This window comes from Scyliorhinus torazame, chromosome 5, assembly GCF_047496885.1.
Source record: "Scyliorhinus torazame isolate Kashiwa2021f chromosome 5, sScyTor2.1, whole genome shotgun sequence".
NCBI lineage: Eukaryota > Metazoa > Chordata > Chondrichthyes > Carcharhiniformes > Scyliorhinidae > Scyliorhinus > Scyliorhinus torazame.
In genome coordinates this window covers 171,417,944-171,432,277 of record NC_092711.1, presented here as the reverse complement: position 1 = coordinate 171,432,277, position 14,334 = coordinate 171,417,944, and positions in this window count along the sequence as shown.

The window sequence follows — 14,334 nt, the reverse complement described above, 5'->3', positions numbered from 1 at the left end:
CCAGAGAGGGTTACGCTTCTACAGACTGATCACCCACATGAAGTTGGAAAAGTCATTAAACCTTTTTCTTTTCATAAACTTATTTTTGAATTTACTATCCAGAGAATTCTGCCTTTGTCTTAATTGGTTAAAGTCCTGTCTTTATTAAATGGTAAGTTGGGGGTGGCTGAAATCAATTATGTTCTCGATAACAAGATCAGTATCTTCAATTAAAAACCTTGCATTTCTATACCACGTTTCACAACCACAGGGCGTCCTAAAGTGCTTTACAGCCAATGAAGTACTTTTGAAGTGTAGTCACTGTTGTAATGTAGGAAACACAGCAGCCAATTTACACACAGCAAGATCCCACACACAGCAATGTGATAATGAGCAGATGATGTGTTTTTAGTGATATTGATTGAGGGATAAATATTGACCAGGACACCGGGGATAACTCCCCTGCTCTTCTTCAAAATAGTGGCTGTGGGATCTCTAACATCCACCTGATGGGGACAGACAGGGCCTCAGTTGAGCATCTTATTTGAAAGAAGGTTGTTCTGACAGTGCAGCACTCTCTCAGTGCTGGGACGAGGAATGTTGGATGTGATTTTTGTCCTCAGGTCCCTGGACTGGGATTTGAACCCACAACCGTCTGACTCAGAGGTGAGAACTGCCCACTGAGCACGGCTGACACTATAGACAATGCAAAGTTAGAAAGTGAAAGTTACCTTGAAAACCCCCACCCTTTGCCTCCAGTGCCTAAATATAATAAAAACCCCAGTATAAATAATATGGATTTGACTGACAAATGTTGAGGTGTTGGTTTCGAGTCGCAAGTTTTGACTTCCCATTTGAGCCTCGGGCACCTTTCTGTCTCTGTTGCTCATGTCAATGACAGGCAGGAGACGGCTGAATTTAGCTGTGAATAACGGTCCTTGAATCACACAATTTATGTAAAGGGCCAAATTGAAATTTAGAGAAGACAGATTTTTAATTGGTAATGGGTTGAAGGGTTATGGAGAACTGGCAGGATGGTGGAGTTGAAGCCAGGATGAGATCAGCCATGATGGAATGGTGCAGCAGACTCGATGAGTTAAATGGCCTAACTCTGCTCCTATATCTTATGAGTTTATGATGTGGAGATGCCGTCGTTGGACTGGGGTGAGCACAGTACGAAGTCTTACAACACCAGGTTAAAGTCCAACAGGTTTGTTTCGATGTCACTAGCTTTCGGAGCGCTGCTCCTTCCTCAGGTGAATGAAGAGGTATGTTCCAGAAACACATATATAGCCAGATTCAAAGATGCCTTAGACTCGACATGTATGCTCAAGCTGTCAGGAGTCGCGTCAATGCCAGATTCATCAGTCGTATTCACAAGACAGCCCCGAACGTCACCCAAGCACCACGCAATGCCATCCGCGCTCTCAAGACCAACCGCAGCATCGTCATCAAACCAGCAGACAAAGGAGGGGCCACTGTCGTACTGAACAGAACGGACTACTGCAAAGAAGTATACCGACAACTGAACAACCAAGAACACTACAGACAGTTACCCGCAGATCCGACCAAGGAACACATCCGCCAACTTAACAGACTGATCAAGACCTTGGATCCAGATCTTCAGAGCACCCTACGTGCTCTCATCCCACGCACTCCCCGCATCGGAGATCTCTACTGCCTCCCGAAAATACATAAGGCCAACACACCAGGCCACCCTATCGTTTCAGGCAATGGGACCTTGTGTGAGAACCTCTCTGGCTACCTCGAGGGCATCTTGAAACCCATCGTACAAGGTACGCCCAGCTTCTGTCGCGACACTACGGACTTCCTGCAGAAACTCAGCACCCATGGACCAGTTGAACCAGGAATATTCCTCGTCACAGTGGACGTCTCGGCACTCTACACCAGCATCCCCCATGACGACGGCATTGCTGCAACAGCCTCAGTACTCAACACCGACAACTGCCAATCTCCAGACGCAATTCTGCAACTCACCCGCTTCATTCTGGATCACAATGTCTTCACCTTCGACAACAAGTTCTTCATCCAGACGCACGGAACAGCCATGGGGACCAAATTCGCACCCCAATACGCCAACATCTTCATGCACAAGTTTGAACAGGACCTACTCACCGCACAGGACCTTCAACCGACGTTATACACCAGATACATCGATGACATTTTTTCCCTTTGGACCCACGGCGAAGAATCACTGAAACGACTACACAATGACATTAATAAGTTCCATCCAACCATCAGACTCACCATGGACTACTCTCCAAAATCAGTTGCATTCTTGGACACACTCGTCTCCATCAAGGACGGTCACCTCAGCACTTCGCTTTACCGCAAACCCACGGATAACCTCACGATGCTCCACTTCTCCAGCTTCCACCCTAAACACATTAAAGAAGCCATCCCCTATGGACAAGCGCTCCGTATACACAGGATTTGCTCAGACGAGGAGGAGCGTAACAGACATCTACAGACGTTGAAAGATGCCCTCGTACGAACGGGATATGACACTCGACTCATCGATCAACAGTTCCAACGCGCCACAGTGAAAAACCGCACCAACCTCCTCAGAAGACAAACATGGGACACAACCGACAGAATACCCTTCGTCGTCCAGTACTTCCCCGGAGCGGAGAAACTATGTCATCTTCTTCACAGCCTTCAACACGTCATTGATGACGATGAACATCTTGCCAAGGTCATCCCCACACCCCCTCTACTTGCCTTCAAACAACCGCGCAACCTCAAACAAACCATTGTTTGCAGCAAACTACCCAGTCTTCAGAACAGTGACCACAACACCACACAACCCTGTCATGGCAATCTCTGCAAGACGTGCCAGATCATCGACATGGATACCACTATTACACGTGAGAACACCACCCACCAGGTACGCGGTACATACTCGTGCGACTCGGCCAACGTTGTCTACCTCATACGCTGCAGGAAAGGATGTCCCGAAGCGTGGTACATTGGCGAGACCATGCAGACGCTGCGACAGCGAATGAACGGACATCGTGTGACAATCACCAGGCAAGTTCTCCAAGGCGGACTTCAGGACGCGCGACAACGCAGAATCGCCGAGCAGAAGCTTATAGCCAAGTTCCACACACATGAGTGCGGCCTCAACCGGGACCTGGGATTCATGTCGCATTACATTCATCCCCCACCATCTGGCCTGCAAAATCCTACAACTGTCCTGGCTTGACACAATTCACACCTCTTTAACCTGGGGTTACCCCATCTCTGGATCTGTAAAGATTTAATCACCTGCTAATGCTCGCATTCCAAGCATTGTCTGGCAACTTTGAATCTGACTATATATATGTTTCTGGAACATACCTCTTCATTCACCTGAGGAAGGAGCAGCGCTCCGAAAGCTAGTGACATCGAAACAAACCTGTTGGTCTTTAACCTGGTGTTGTAAGACTTCGTACTGTTATGAGTTTATGAAAAGGGGAGACATTGAGTTGCTCCCAGACGTTGCCCAGAGGAGGAAGTTTTAGTCTGAAACTCATTGTTCAACATCCGCATTATGACATCACAAAGGAGCTCGTCCTCTAAATCAGCCAATAGGAATAAATCCGTTCTGCGGTGACGTCACTGCATTTGAGCGCACCCGCCCAGCGCGAGGACACTGGAGCCCCGCCCCCACCCTTTGTTCCTCCTTCTGCAGCACATCTTCAAGACGGTTTCCAGGCAACCCGGCTGACAGTTGCGGCCAGAGCGAAAAGCCCCTCCCCCAGCTCAGGACTGCGCATGTCTCAGGGAGAGGGGCATCTGCGCATGAGCAGAGTGAGCTCAATACCACTGACTTTACCGCTGATTTGTGCTCAATGGGAAGATAGGAGGACCGGAAGGACTCTGTCTCTGCGCCAACCAGAGCTCCCCCATTGTCTCAATGGTTTCTGCCGAGCAAAGCTGTTGTTCGTCCGACCCTGAATGAGCTTGAGCTGCATACAGACTCCTGTCCAACATCTGTGAGTAAAACACTTTCTTTTCTCCCTCTTTCCATTTATTTTCTCATTCTGACCTTCAATTGGTCACTTGCAGCAACTGAAGGGAAAGGAAGTGAATCCAGGGAGGGTGCAGACCCTGCAAAGCTTGGCCCAGGTCTCTCTCTCTTAAAGACATTGACATCCTTTGCTCCCTCAGGTTCACACATTTATTTGTCTGTCTAAAAGGATGGTCTCTTTCCTAATGTTCACAATTAAAGGGCTGGTTTCCCCAGGAGATGACTGACATTTAAGGGGACAGTAAACAGGGCAAATCCAACTCAGCCAATTACTTGTCAGTAGGTCCACTGTCCATCATCAGCAAAGTGATGGAAGGAGTCAAAGTTGCTATTAAGTGGCACTTATTCTGCAATAACCTGCTCCTGGACGCTCAGTTTGGGTTCCGCCAGGGTCACTCAGCTTCTGACCTCATTACAGCCTGAGAGAATAGAATCATAGAAGTTTACAGCATGGAAACAGGCCCTTCGGCCCAACCAGTCCATGCTGCCCAGTTTTTACCATTAAGCTAGTCCTAGTTGCCCGCACTTGGCCCATAACCCTCAATACCCATCTTACCCATGTAACTATCTAAATGCTTTTTAAAAGACACAATTGTACCCGCCTCTACTACTACCTCTGGCAGCACATTCCAGACACTCACTACCCTCTGAGTGAAGAAATTGCCCCTCTGGGCCCTTCTGAATCTCTCCCCTCTCACCTTAAACCTATGACCTCTAGTTTTAGACTCCCCTACCTTTGGGAAAAGATGTTGACGATCTACCTTATCTATGCCCCTCATTATTTTATAGACCTCTATAAGATCACCCCTAAGCCTCCTACGCTCCAGGGAAAAAAGTCCCAGTCTATCCAGCCTCTCCTTATAACTCAAACCATCAAGTCCCGGTAACATCCTAGTAAATCTTTTCTGCACTCTTTCTAGTTTAATAATATCCTTTCTATAATAGGGTGACCAGAACTGCACGCAGTATTCCAAGTGTGGCCGTACCAATGTCTTGTACAACTTCAACAAGACGTCCCATCTCCTGTATTCAATGTTCTGACCAATGAAACCAAGCATGCCGAATGCCTTCTTCACCACCCTGTCCACCTGCGACTCCACCTTCAAAGAGCTATGAACCTGTACTCCTAGATCTCTTTGTTCTATAACTCTCCCCAACGCCATACCATTAACTGAGTAGGTCCTGGCCTGATTCGATCTGCCAAAATGCATCACCTCACATTTATCTAAATTAAACTCCATCTGCCATTCGTCGGCCCACTGGCCTAATTGATCAAGATCCCATTGCAATCCTAGATAACCTTCTTCACTATCCACTGTGCCACCAATCTTGGTGTCATCTGCAAACTTACTAACCATGCCTCCTAAATTCTCATCCAAATCATTAATGTAAATCACAAATAAAAGTGGACCCAGCACCGATCCCTGAGGCACACCACTGGTCACAGGCCTCCAGTTTGAAAAACAACCCTCGACAACCACCCTCTGTCTTCTGTCGTCCAGCCAATTTTGAATCCAATTGGCAACCTCACCCTGGATCCCGTGAGCTTTAACCTTCTGCAACAACCTACCATGCGGTACCTTGTCAAAGGCTTTGCTAAAGTCCATGTAGACAACATCTACTGCACTGCCCTCATCTACCTTCTTGGTCACCCCCTCAAAAAACTCAATCAAATTTGTGAGACATGATTTTCCACGCACAAAGCCATGTTGACTGCCCCGAATCAGTCCTTGCTTCTCTAAATGCTTGTAGATCCTGTCTCTCAGAATACCTTCGAGCAACTTACCTACTACAGACGTTAGGCTCACCGGTCTGTAGATCCCAGGCTTTTCCCTGCTGCCCTTCTTAAACAAGGGCACAACATTCGCTACTCTCCAATCTTCAGGCACCTCACCTGTGGCTGCCGATGATTCAAATATGTCTGTTAGGGGACCCGCAATTTCCTCCCTAGCCTCCCACAACATCCTGGGATACATTTCATCAGGTCCCGGGGATTTATCTACCTTGATGCGCTTTAAGACTTCCAGCACCTCCTCCTCTGTAACATGCACACTTCTCAAGACATCACTATTTATTTCCCTTAGTTTCCTAACATCCATGCCTTTCTCCACCGTGAATACCGATGAGAAATATTCATTCAGGATCTCACCCAACTCTTGTGGCTCTGCACATAGATGTCCTTGTTGATCCTTAAGAGGCCCTACTCTGTCCCTAGTTACTCTTTTTCCCTTTATGTATCTGTAGAAGCCTTAGTTGAAACTTGGACGAAAGAGCTGAATGCCAGAAGTGAGGTGAGAGTGACTGCCCTTGACATCAAGGCAGCATTTGATCGAGTATGGCATCAAGGAGCCCCAGCTAAACTGGAGTCAATGGGAATCAGGGGATAATTCTTCACTGGTTGGATTTATACCTGGTACAAAGGAAGATGGTTGTGGTGATTGGAGGTTAATTATCTCGGCTCCCAGACATCACTGCAGGAGTTCCTCAGGGCAGTATCCTAGGCCCAACCATCTTCAGCTGCTTCATCAATGATCTCCCTTCCATCATAAGGTGAGAAGTGGTCATGTTTGCAGGTGACTGCACAATGTTCAGCACCATTCTGAACTCCTCAGATAATGAAGTCGTCCATGTCCAAATTCAGTAAGATCTGGACAATATCCAGGCTTGGCCTAATAAGTGGCAAGTTACATTCGGCTACACAAGTGCCAGGCAATGACCATCTCCTACAAGAGAGAATCTAACCACTACCCCTTGACATTCAGTGGCATTACCATCGTTGAAACCCGCACAACCAACATCCCGGGGGTTACCATTGATCAGAAACTGAGCTGGACGTGCCATATTAACACTGTAGCTACCAGGGCAGGTCAAAGGCTGGGAATCCTACGGCAAGTAACACACTACCTGATGCCCCAAAGCTTGTGCACCAGACATCTACAAACACAAGTCAGGAGTGTAATGGAATACGCTCCACTTTGCTGGATGCGTGCAGCTCCAACAACACGCAAGAAGCTGGACACTATCCAGGACAAAGCAGCCTGATTGATTGCGCCGCCTTCCACTAATATTCAAACCTTCCACCACCGACAAACAGTAGCAGCTATGTATACCATCTACAAGATACACTGCAGTAACTCATAAAGGTTCCTCAGACAGCACCTTCCAAACCCACAACCACTACCATCTAGAAGGACAAGAGCAGCAGATACGTGGGAACCTCACAACCTGGAGGTTCCCCTTCAAGTTACTCACCACCTTGACTTGGAAATATATTGCCGTTCCTTAACTGTCCCTGGGGCAACATCCTGGAATTCCCTCCCTAACAGCACAGGGGATGTAGGGCAGCATGGTGGAGCAGTGGTTAGCGCTGCTGCCTCAAGGCGCCGAGGTCCCAGGCTCAATCTCGGCTCTGGGTCACTGTCCGTATGGAGTTTGCACACACTCCCCGTTTTGTGCGTGTTTCACCCTCACAGCCCAAAGATGTGCAGGGAGGTGGATTGGCCATGCTACGTTCCCCTTAATTGGAAAAAATGAATTGGGTACTTTAAATTTATAAAAAGCAAATTGTGAAAAAAAAACAGCACAGCGGATATACCTGCACCTCAAGGACTGCAGCAGTTCAAGAAGGCAGCTCACCACTACTTCGGAAGGGCAACTGGGGATGGGCAATAAATGCCGGCCTGACCAGCATTGTCCACATCCCCTAAATTAATTTTTAAAAATTTAATATCAGACAGAGATATGTCTAGTGTTGTTATGTGGTATGTATTATATATATTATTGATGGTTCTGTAATAAAATACATATTATATAATATATATTATTATTTCTAGTTTTGTAATATAGTACTGGACCTACATTATATATTTCCAGTCATACAGTCATTGCAGCACTGACAGAATCCATTTGGGAACTCGAGTCAATGCTGAGTCTCTGTCCAGCAATCCAGTCAGTCCCATTCCCCCTCGATATCCCTGTTCCCCTGAAAGCTTATTTTCTTCAAGTGACCATCCTATTTTATTTTCAATTATTGATCATCTGGACTTCCACAACCCTTGTGGGCAGTGAGTTCCCTGTCATGACCACTCCATGACTAAAGAAAATTCTTACTCAGAATCTCCCTATCTCTAATCAGTAAATGTACTTATATGGAGATTCTCTACTCTTGTGCAGGTTTTAGTGAGTTTAGATTTGTTGATCAGCACCTTCAGGAAAATTGGGAGGTAAAATAAGTGAATACAGTCTGTATATTACACACATTTTTCATCCAGTAATGTAGACATATATCTGTCTGGCAGCCTGCATGAAGATTTTCAGGTCTCTGTGTCCAGGACAGGAAGCAGTGAGCTTGGATCTGTCTTTCAGCCTGAATCAGCACCTTCAGGAGAATTGGGAGGGTGAATATTAGATACAGCAGAGTGAGAATGGAGGGAGAGTGTGTGGGATTGAGATTTAGAGCATTTCAGGGAACGAGAGGAAAGAATGTTCGATAGAAACTAGGATTGTCTGTTCTGAATTTCTATCCTGTACTGACAATGATTACGACTGTAAAATCTGATTGCAGGAAGTTTGAACGAGAGGAGTTTGAGGCCGACATCTCAAACTAAATATCACATCAAGAACTGACTGAGTCACTCAATACTCAGCCTTTGAATCCAGAAGGAGAAATGTTTGTCCAATCTGTCTGCTTCAAGAGATTTTAAACATCAGTGTGTCTGGAAAAGCACTGAGACACACACAGACACCCGTGTGAGACTGTTACAGAGCACTGACTGTGGAAAGAGCTTTAACCAGTGACACAGCCTGAAAAAATACTACACCATTCACAGCAGGGAGAGACTGTATAGGTGTTCTGTGTGTGGACGAGGCTTCAACTGATCGTCCAACGCGGTGAGACGCAAGATCACCCGGACCATGGAGAAACCATGGAAATGTGAGGACTGTGGGAAGGGATTCAAAGGCGCGTACGGGCTGGAAAGGCATCAATGCAGTCACACTGTAGAGAAGCCGTTCATCTGTTCTGTTTGTGGGATGGGATTCACAGCCCCGTGCGAGCTGGCAAGGCATCAACGTAGTCACACTGGGGAGAGGCCTTTCCCCTGCTCACAGTGTGAAAAGGGATTCACTGACATTGGCAACCCGCGGAAACACGAACGAGTTCACACCGGGGAAAGGCTGTTCACCTGCTCTGACTGTGGGAATGGATTCACTCGGTTATCCAGCCTGCAGAGCCACCAGAGAGTTCACACTGGAGAGAGGCCTTTCACCTGCTCTCAGTGTGAAAAGGGATTCATTCATATTGCCACCCTGCGGAGACACGAACGAGTTCACACTGGAGAGAGGCCTTTCACCTGCTCTCAGTGTGAAAAGGGATTCACTGACATCGGCAGCCTGCGGAGACACAAACGAGTTCACACTGGTGAGAGGCCTTTCATCTGCTCTCAGTGTGAAAAGGGATTCACTGACATTGGCAGCCTGCGGAGACACGAACGAGTTCACACTGGGGAGAAGCCTTTCACCTGCTCTGTGTGAAATGGGATTCACTCAAATTGGCAACCTGCGGAAACACGAACGAGTTCACACTGGAGAGAGGCCTTTCACCTGCTTTCAGTGTGACAAGGGATTCACTGACATTAGCAACCTGCGGAGACACGAACGGGTTCACACTGGGGAGAGGCCTTTCACCTGCTCTCAGTGTGAAAAAGGATTCCCTGACATTGGCAGCCTGCGGAAACACGAACGTGTTCACACTCGAGAGAGGCCCTTCACCTGCCCTCGGTGTGAAAAAGGATTCACTGACATTGGCACCCTGCGGAAACACGAACGAGTTCACACCGGGGAGAGGCCATTCAACTGCTCTGACTGTGGGAAGGGATTCACTCAGTTATCCAACCTGCAGAGACACCAGCGAGTTCACACCGGGGAGAAGCCGTTCATCTGCACTGTTTGTGATATGGGATTCACTGAATTATCCAGCCTGCTGAAACACAATGTCACTCACACCAAGAGCAGGCCCTTTAAATGCTCTGACTGCAGGAAGGGTTTCAAAAGCTCTCAGCTACTGATGTCCCACCAGCGCGTTCACTCTGAGGAGAGACCGTTCAGCTGCTCTCACTGCACAAAGAGCTTTAGAACCTCATCCAACCTGATGAAACACGCGCGAGGTCACACCGGGGAGAGCCCGTTCACCTCTCCGACTGGGAAAAGATTCACTCAGTCATCACTTGCTGAGCCACAATTTCACTCTCACGAATGAGAGACACTTGAAATGCTCAGACTGTGGGAGTGGGTTTAAAAGCTCTTGGGTACTGATGGAACACCAGCACATTCATACTGAGGAGAGACCGTTCAGCTGCTCTCACTGCACAAAGAGGTTTCAAACGTCATCCACATTGCGGAGACACCAGCGAGTTCACACTGGAAAGAATCCATTCACCTGCTCTCACAGTGTGGAGGGATTCACTCAGTCGTCCAACATGCTGAGACACCAAAGGCTTCACAAGTGATGACGGGTTAGATTCTGCTGTTATTTCTGCTGTTAATCACATCCAGGACTGAACCTGGAGTGGGTGGAGGGGTTTTCCTCCTCGTCAACTCCTGGTGCTCGGATGTGGCGACCCTGGTGAACTACTGCTGCCCGGACCTGGAATACCCGACTGTGAAGTACCGTCCAGACTACCTTCCACGGAGTTCACTTCACGGCGGTCTACATCCCACCCCAGGCGGGAGTAAAGAAGGCACTTGATGAATTGTAACCGCTATAAATAACAATTAAGCAGAATACCTGGAGGCCTTGTTCATCGTGGCCGGGGACTTCAACCAGGCCAACCTCGAGTGTACTCCCAAAATTCCACCAACACATCTCATGTCCCAACAGGGGCCCCAACAACCTTGACCAGATGATCCATCCCGACTACACTTGGGAAAGTCGGACCACAAGATGGCGCTCCTCCTCCCGGCATACAAGCAGAAACTTAAGCGGGAGAATCTGGTTAAGAAGGTTGTGCAAATGCTGGTCTGAGGCAACAGAAGAGCTCCTACGCGACTGGTCCGTATTCAAGAACTCGACAGCTAACCTGAACGAGTATGCCAGCACCATCACAGATTTCATCAGCAAGTGTGTAGAAGTTTGTGTGTCAAAGAAAGTAGTACGTACGTTACCCAACCAGAAACCATGGTTTAATCGGCAGATTCACTCCCGACTGAAGGCCACGTCTGAGGCATTCAAGTCAGGCAACCCTGACCGATACAAAAAAAATCTAGGTACAACCTTTGCAAAGCCAACAGGGATGCCAAGAGACAACAGAAGAGTTGTCCAGACTAAGCTAGAATCATGGACTCGCATCGATTGTGACGGGGCTTAAACAACATAATGCGCTAAAAAGCAAAGCCGAGTAGAATCTTTAGCAACAGCGCACCCCTTCCTGACAAACTCAATGCATTCTATGCTTATTTCGAGCAGGAAACCAACAAACCTTTGTCATCTGCCCCAGCAGCCTTGGGCACGCCCATGCCCACCGTCACAGCCTCCAAAGTCAGATTGGCCTTCTTGAAAGTGAACCATTGGAAAGCGACAGGTCCTGACGGGATCCCTGCCATGCACCCAGATCCTGCGCGGACCAACTGGCGGGTGTGTTCGCGGACATCCTCAACCTCTCCCTACTCCATTCTGAGATTCCCACCTGCTTCAAGAAGACCACCATCATACCGGTGCCAAAGAAGAACCAGGCAATGTGCCTCAGTGAATACCGTCCGGTGGCCTTGACATCGATCATTATGAAATGCTTCGACCACAGCTGGAGTAATGTGTGCAATTTTACTCCCCTTACCTTAGGAAAGGTATTGCCACAGAGGAACAGCAACAAAGTTTCACCAGACTTGTTCCGGGTTTGGCAGGACTGTCCTATGAAGAGAGATTGGGGAAACTAGGCCTCTTTTCTCTAGAGTTCCAAGGAATGAGAGGGGATTTCATTGAAACTTACAAAATACATAAAGGAATAAACAGGGTGGGTGCAGGTGAGAGGTTTCCCCTGGTTGGAGAGTCTGGAACCAGGGGACACAATTTCAAACTAAGGGAGAAGCCACTTAAGACCGGTCTCGGAGGAGACATTTCTTTACTCAGAGGGTTGTGAATCTTTGGAATTCTCTACCCCAGAGGGCTGTGGAAGCTCAGTCACTGAGTGTGTTTAAAGCAGAGACTGACAGATTTCTGTTTCTTTGTTTAATAAATTATTTTTTTCTAATTAAGGGGCAGTGGAGTGTGGCCAATTCATCAATGCTGCACAACAAGTTCGGTTGTGGATCTGAGACCCACAAGACACTAGGAGAATGTGCAAACTCCACATGGACAGTGATCCGGGGCCAGGATCAAACTCAGGTTCTTGGTGCTGTGAGGCAACAGTGCTAACCACTGGGCCACCATGCCACCCAACTGACAGATTTCTAGATATCAATAACACAAATGGATATGGAGATAGTGTGGGGAAAGACATTGAATCATAGAATCATAGAATTTACAATGTAGAAGGAGGCCATTCGGCCCATTGAGTCTGCACCGGCCCTTGGAAAGAGCACCCTACTTAAGTCCACACCCCCACCGTATACCCGTAACCCAGTGACCCCACCCAAACCTTTTGGACACTGAGGGCAATTTGGAATGGCCAATTCACCTAACCTGCACATTTTTGGACTGTGGGAGGAAACCAGAGCACCCGGAGGAAACCCACGCAGGCACAGGGAGAAAGTGCAAACTCCACACTGACAGTGACCCAAGCAGGGAATCGAACCTGGGACCCTGGAGCTGTGAAGCAACTGTGCTAACCACTTTGCTACCGTGAAGTGGATGATCAGCCACGATCGTATTGAATGGCGGCGCAGGCTCAATGGGCTGAATGGCCAACTCCTGCTCCGATGGTTTGAAGATAGGTAGGAAAGTAAATTGTGAAGAGGACATAAGGAGACAACAATGGATAGAGATAGGTTACGTGAGTGGGAAAAGATCTGCCAAATGGAGAATAATGTGAGAAAATGTGAAATTGTCCACGTTGCCAGAAGAATTAAGTTTCTGATCTGTATAGTGAGAGATTGTAGAGCTCTGAGACTCAGAGGGATCTGGATGTCCAAGATCATGAGTCACAAAAAGGGAATTGAATACAAGAGTAGGGAGGTTGTGCTTCAGTTATGCAGGACATTGGTGAGACCACATCTGGAGCACTGTGTACAGTATTGCTCTCATTTAAGGAATGATGTAAATGTGTTGGAAACAGTTCAGAGAAGGTTTACTGGACTCATATCTGGAATTGGAGGCTGGGCTTATGAGGAATGATTGGACAGGCTGGGCTTGTGTCAGATGGACTTTTGATGACTTGATTGAACCGTATAAGATGCTGAGGGACCTTGACAGGGTGGATGTGGAAAGGATGTTTCCTCTTGTGGGAGAATCTAGAAATTGGAGTCACTTTAAAAGTAACAACTTGCCCATTTAAGGCAGAGAACTTCTTTCTCTCAGGGTTGTGAGTCTTTGGAACTCTCTTCCTCAAAGGGCAGTGGAAGCAGAGTCTTTGAATATTTTGAAGACTGAGTTGAATAGATTCTTGATAAGCAAGGGGGTGAAAGGTTATCGGGGGGAATGTGGAGTTGAAGTTACAATCAGATCAACTTATTAAATGGTGGAGCAGGCTCGAGGGGCCCTCTCCTGCTCCTAATTTGTATGTTATCACATCCTTTATAATAGATTGTAGTAATTTCCCTCCGACTGATGTCAGGTTAATGGGTCTGGAGTTCCCGTTTTCTCTCTTCCCTCCTTAAATATTGGGGTTACATTTACCACCTTCCAATCTGCAGGAACCATTCCAGAATCTATAGAATTTTGAAAGATGATCACCAATGTATCCACTATCTCGACAGCCACCTCTTTCAACACTCTGGGATGTAGAGCAGCAGCTTTTGGGGATTTATTAACTTTCAACCACATTAATTTCTCCAGTACTGCTTTTTCACTAATACTAATCTCTTTCAGTTCCTCGTGCTCACTGGTCCCTTGGTTCTCTCGTGTTTTGGGGACAATTTTTGTATCTTCCTCTGTGAAGACAGACACACATTGTTTAGTTTCTCTGCCATTTCCTTATTCCCCATTATAAACGCTCCTGTCTCTGTCTGGAATGGACCCACATTGGTCTTTGCAAATCTTTTCCTTTTCACATTTTACAGTAACTTTTCCAATCGTTTTTTTATGTTTCTAGCCAGTTTGCTCTCATATTCTATTTTCTTTTTATGAGTTTCTTGATCCTCCTTTGCTGAATTCTAAAACAAGTTTCCAATCC